The sequence below is a fragment of the Salvelinus namaycush genome, chromosome 32 (genome assembly GCF_016432855.1).
Source record: "Salvelinus namaycush isolate Seneca chromosome 32, SaNama_1.0, whole genome shotgun sequence".
In the NCBI taxonomy this organism is placed as follows: domain Eukaryota; kingdom Metazoa; phylum Chordata; class Actinopteri; order Salmoniformes; family Salmonidae; genus Salvelinus; species Salvelinus namaycush.
Window position 1 is genome coordinate 18,619,618 of NC_052338.1, and position 6,491 is coordinate 18,626,108.

Sequence of the window (6,491 nt, forward strand, 5' to 3'; positions counted from 1 at the left end):
CAAGGAGGAGCACTGCCAGAGCCCTGCAAAATGACCTCCAGCAGGCCACAAATGTGCATGTGTCTGCTCAAACGGTCAGAAACAGACTCCATGAGGGCCCGACATCCACAGGTGGGGGTTGTGCTTACAGCCCAACACCGTGCAGGACGTTTGGCATTTGCCAGAGAACACCAAGATTGGCAAATTCACCACTGGCGCCCTGTGCTCTTCACAGATGAAAGCAGGTTCACACTGAGCACATGTGACAGATGTGACAGAGTCTGGAGACGCCGTGGAGAACGTTCTGCTGCCTGCAACACCCTCCAGCATGACCGGTTTGGCGGTGGGTCAGTCATGGTGTGGGGTGGCATTTCTTTGTGGGGCCGCACAGCCCTCCATGTGCTCGCCAGAGGTAGCCTGACTGCCATTAGGTACCGAGATGAGATCCTCAGACCCCTTGTGAGACCATATGCTGACACATGCACATTTGTGGCCTGCTGGAGGTCATTTTGCAGGGCTCTGGCAGTGCTCCTCCTTGCACAAAGGCGGAGGTAGCGGTCCTGCTGCTGGGTTGATGCCCTCCTACGGCCTCCTCCACGTCTCCTGATGTACTGGCCTGTCTCCTGGTAGCGCCTCCATGCTCTGGACACTACGCTGACAGACACAGCAAACCTTCTTGCCACAGCTCGCATTGATGTGCCATCCTGGATGAGCTGCACTACCTGAGCCACTTGTGTGTTGCACTATGCACAACAGCATGTGAAATTTATTGTCAATCAGTGTTGCTTCCTAAGTGGACAGTTTGATTTCACAGAAGTGTGATTGACTTGGAGTTACATTGTGTTGTTTAAGTGTTCCCTTTATTTTTTTGAGCAGTGTATAACTTGTTTTAAATCTGCAATATGTGATTTTGGGCTACCTGACCAAATTCACATAGAAGTGTTATAGATCTGTCATTCTCATTGAAAGCAAGTCCAAGAAGTGGTAGTTCTGTTCTATGTGCGCTATTTCTGTGCTTAAGATATATTTTTGAATCTTTTATTTTTGTATACCAGCTTCAAACAGCTGAAAATACTATATTTTTGATTAAGGAAAATATATTTCACAGCAGTTGTTTAATCACAAACTGAAATTAGACAAACTATTAGAATTTTAGCAACCAGGAAATGGCAGTGCTTTCATGCATAGGGCTCTACTACTTCCAGAAAGCCAAATAAATAAAATATTTTCACCATGATTCCTCTGGTATGCCCTAGTCTATGTCAAATAGGTCTTCTAGGTCTTCTAGACCAGGGGTGTCAAACTCATTCCACGGAGGGCCTAGTGTCTGCAGGTTTTTGGTTTTTCCTTTCAATAAAGCCCTAGACAACCAGGTGTGGGGAGTTCCTAACTAATTAGTGATGTTAATTCATCAATCAAGGAGCGAAAACCCGCAGACACTCGGCCCCCGTGGAATGAGTTTGACACCTGTGTTCTAGACTTTAGCCACTTCAGTCTCGTCTGGCTGCATGGTGTCATGGAGGGGTTGAGCCAACTGCGTCATGGGGGTTGGAATAGTCCTCCCCTGAGAAGTCCACATGAGGAACCTGGACGGGTAGCAGCCCTGGAAATATGGACAATATTTATACATTGTAGAGAATTGCAGTTTCTCTTTTGGTGGCATTGTTGAACCGCTGCACTGGTCACAAAAAATGTCATTCTTCATTACTGTACTTTTATTTTTTTAATTCACCTTTATTTAACCAGGTAGGCCAGTTGAGAACAAGTTCTCATTTACAACTGCGACCTGGCCAAGATAAAGCAAAGCAGTGCGACACAAACAACACATGGGATAAACAAACGTACAGTCAATAACACAATAGAAAAATCTATACACAGTGTGGGCAAATGTAGTAAGATTAGGGAGGTAGGGCAATAAATAGGCCATAGTGGCGAAATAATTACAATTTAGCATTAACACTGGAGTGATAGATGTGCATAAGATGAATGTGCAAGTAGAGATACTGGGGTGCAAAGGAGCAAAAAAATAAATAACGATATGGGGATGAGGTAGTTGGGTGGGCTATTTACAGATGGGCTGTGTACAGGTGCAATGATCGGTAAGCTGCTCTGACAGCTGATGCTTAAAGTTAGTGAGGGAGATATAAGACTCCAGCTTCAGTGATTTTTGCAATTCGTTCCAGTCATTGGCTGCAGAGAACTGGAAGGAAAAGTGGCCAAAGGAGGAGTTGGCTTTGGGGATGACCAGTGAAATATACCTGCTGGAGCGCATGGTACGGGTGGGTTTTGCTATGGTGACCAGAAGGCTGAGATAAGGCGGGGCTTTACCTAGCAAAGACTTATAGATGACCTGGAGCCAGTGGGTTTGGCGACGAATATGAAGCGAGGGCCAGCCAACGAGAGAATACAGGTCGCAGTGGTGGTTAGTATATGGGGCTTTGGTGACAAAACGGATGGCACTGTGATAGACTACATCCAATTTGCTGAGTAGAGTGCTGGAGGCTATTTTGTAAATGACATCGCCGAAGTCAAGGATCGGTAGGATAGTCAGTTTTACGAGGGTATGTTTGGCAGCATGAGTGAAGGATACTCTGTTGTGAAATAGGAAGCCGATTCTAGATTTAATTTTGGATTGGAGATGCTTAATGTGAGTCTGGAAAGAGAGTTTACAGTCTAACCAGACACCTAGGTATTTTTAGTTGTCCACATATTCTAAGTCAGAACCGTCCAGAGTAGTGATGCTTGACAGGAAGGCGGGTGCGGGCAGCGATCGGTTGAAGAGCATGCATTTAGTTTGACTTGCATTTAAGAGCAGTTGGAGGCCACGGAAGGAGTGTGGTATGGCATTGAAGCTTGTTTGGAGGTTTGTTAACACAGTGTCCAAAGAAGGGCCAGATGTATACAGAATGGTGTCGTCTGCTTAGAGGTGGATCAGAGAGTCACCTTCTGGTGAGCGACATCAATGATATATACAGAGAAAAGAGTCGGCCCGAGAATTGAACCCTGTGGCACCCCCATAGAGACTTCCAGAGGTCCGGACAACAGGCCCTCCGATTTGACACACTGAACTCTGTCTGAGAAGTAGTTGGTGAACCAGGCGAGGCAGTCATTTGAGAAACCAAGGCTATTGAGTCTGCCGATAAGAATGCAGTGATTGACAGAGTCGAAAGCCTTGGCCAGGTCGATGAAGACGGCTGCACAGTACTGTCTTTTATCGATGGCAGTTATGATATCGTTTAGGACCTTGAGCGTGGCTGAGGTGCACCCATGACCAGCTCAGAAACCAGATTGCATAGCGGAGAAGGTACGGTGGGAGTCGAAATGGTCGCTGATCTGTTAACTTGTTAACTTTCAAAGACTTAGAGGATAGATATGTCTGTACTGCTCCAGCATTCTGCTCCTTAGTCACAGAGGCTGAACTTACCCTGGTCTCTAGCAACGCCAATCGCCTGATTGAGTTACTTTTTCTGTTTCTGACACTCCTGGATAAAAATGTAGAATAACAATATAAATGTGGCACTTTGGTTACCTCAAACCTCGCAAAAAGTATTGGTTTGGAACCAGATGTTACTTTATGCAGAAAGGTTTTCATCACTTAAACACCTATTGGCAGCCTCTCAGATTCCTGGCTGTGTCAACTGTGTAAATTCATCATTCATCAAATCAAAGACAACTTATTTCGATGAAACCAGAAAGCATTTTTCTTATTTTTTTTACCTTTATTTAACTAGGCAAGTCAGTGAAGAACAAATTCTTATTTTCAAGGAACAGTGGGATAACTGACTTGTTCAGGGGCAGAACGACAAGATTTTACCTTGTCAGCTCGGGGATTCGATCTTGCAACCTTTCGGTTATAAGTCCAACGCTCTAACCACTAGGCTACCTGCCGCCAAAATGTAGATATCACCTGCTGAAATAAGCATGGTTGATTCAGATTCATTCATAGAATTGTTTTCGCATTACATAAATTGAACACATACATTGCCTTCGGAAAGCATTCAGACCCCTCAACTTTTTCCAAATGGTTTTCAGGGGTTAATAACACTGATACCTAAGCCTAAAAAAGAAGTGCTGCTCATCGATAACTGGCGTCCAATTTGTCTTCTTAATAATGACTATAAGATATTAGCCATACTACTTGCAAAAACAATTAAAGAAGTCCTGGATGCAGTCATTTATGAAACACAGTCTGGCTTCATGAGGAACAGACATATATCTAACAATGTCAGACTATTATTAGAAATACTTGATTACTCAGACCTAATAACTGAGGATAGCTTCATATTATTTTTAGATTTTTATAAAGCATTTGACACAGTAGAGCATCAGTTTCTCTTCCACTCCCTTGAGAGACTTGGCTTTGGGGATTTGTTCTGTAAGGCTATTAAGACTCTCTATGCAAATGGTAACAGCTCTATCAAATTGAAATATGGCACCTCACCTAGATTTGAGTTAAAGAGAGGAATTAGGCAAGTTTGTCCTATCTCCCCGTACCTGTTTTTATTAATCACCCAACTTCTTTAAATAATAGTCCTGTACGAGGTATTTCCATAGCTGGTAAAGAAATTATTATAAGCCAGCTGGCTAATGATACAACACTTTTTCTGAAAGACGGCAACCAAATTCCCATATCGATCAATGTGATACAATCCTTTTCCAAAGCATCTGGTCTATATCTTAACATTAATAAATGTGAACTCATAGCTGTCAAAGATTGTGTGACACCTTCATATTATGGTATTCCAGTAAAAGAAGAACTTACATATTTAGGCATAACCATTACAAAGGATCAGAAGTCTGGAGGCTTACTAAATTTTAACCCTCTTATTAAAAATACCCAGAAGAAGCTAAATAAATGGCTACAGAGGGACTTATCTTTAAAAGGTAGAGTCCTAATAACCAAGGCCGAAGGTATCTCTAGACTAACAAATGGCGCTCTATCTTTATATCTTGACAGTATATAAGTATATAAGTATATAAGCAAGGAGATAGACCAGATGCTTTTCAACTTTCTTTGGAGAAACCGTACCCATTACATTACGAAAACTGTTGTAATGAACACTTATGAGAATGGTGGACTGAATTTTCTGGACTTTACTACTTTAAATAATACTTTTAAGATCAATTGGATAAAACAATTACTAAAAAGACCCACTTCTATCTGGAATTTTATTCCTCATCATGTCTTCTCTACTTTTGGTGGCCTTAACTTCATGTTGTTTTGCAATTATAATATTGACAAAATTCCAGTGAAACTTTCTGCTTTTCATCGGCAGGTTTTCTTGTCATGGTCCTTAATTTATCAACACAATTTTTCTCCACACAGATATTATATATGGAATAATCGGGATATATTGTGTAAAAATACTTCTTTGTTTTTAGAATATTGGTTCCAAAATAATATCCTATTGGTGAGCCAACTGGTAAATACAGAGGGTCTTTTACTCAGTTATAAGGAATTCTTATCACTTTACAAGGTCCCTGTAACACCTAAAGATTTTGCAATTGTTTTAGACGCCATTCCCTCAGGTGTTGCTCTGTTATTCAGGAACGTGTCAAGACCTGACCCTCAGAGCCTACCTTCTATTGACCCTGTTGACTCATCAGTAGGAAAGATTTGTTTCTCTTTTGGTCCATTCAACAACAGAGTGATTACGAACCTTGTTTCAGCAGGATCTATCTATACCTATGTCTATATCTTATGTCATGCCTTATTGGAATGGATTTATTGATAATATCTTTTGGAAAAAAGTTTGGATGTTGCCACACACATACCTACTTGTTAACAAAATTAAGGAAGTTTCCTTTAAAATTATTCATAAATATTATCCTGCCAACCACTATATGAAGAAGTTTAAGGAAAACATCAACTCAAATTGCTCCTTTTGTAATGACCACCCAGAAACAGTGTTGCATCTTTTTTGGCATTGTATTCATGTAAGAAAACTGTGGCAAGACATCAGTAGATTTATAATTGAACACATTTATGAAGATTTTACACTATTGTGGAGAGATGTACTGCTTGGATTCTTTACATACAATAGAAATAAGCTGAAACATTTTTATGTAATTCATTTCATTATTCTTTTGGCCAAATTTCATATACACAAATGTACATTTACAAACAAAAAAAACAAATTTTCTTACCCTACAAAAAGAAATCGAACTGTATTTTAAGACAGTTAAATACTCTACTAACAAAAAAGCTGTTAAGGTCCTTGTGTAATTGTAATGTGATATTGTACCCCCTAGCTCGATTGTCCATTGTATATAATCTATATATACTTGTGTTCCCTCATGTACTTTCTGTATTGATTTGTTGTTAATAAAATATATATATATTAAAACATATTTTAAAAAGTACCGGTATGTATTTAGCTATGTTGCTAGCTAGCTAGCTCTGTAACTTCGCTAGCTGTAGCTGGCTAGTGTTTATTAGCCGACGGTAACACGTTACTTTAGCTCGGTCACTGTTTCGTGATGTATGTGTGCAGCAGACGTCCACGATTTTG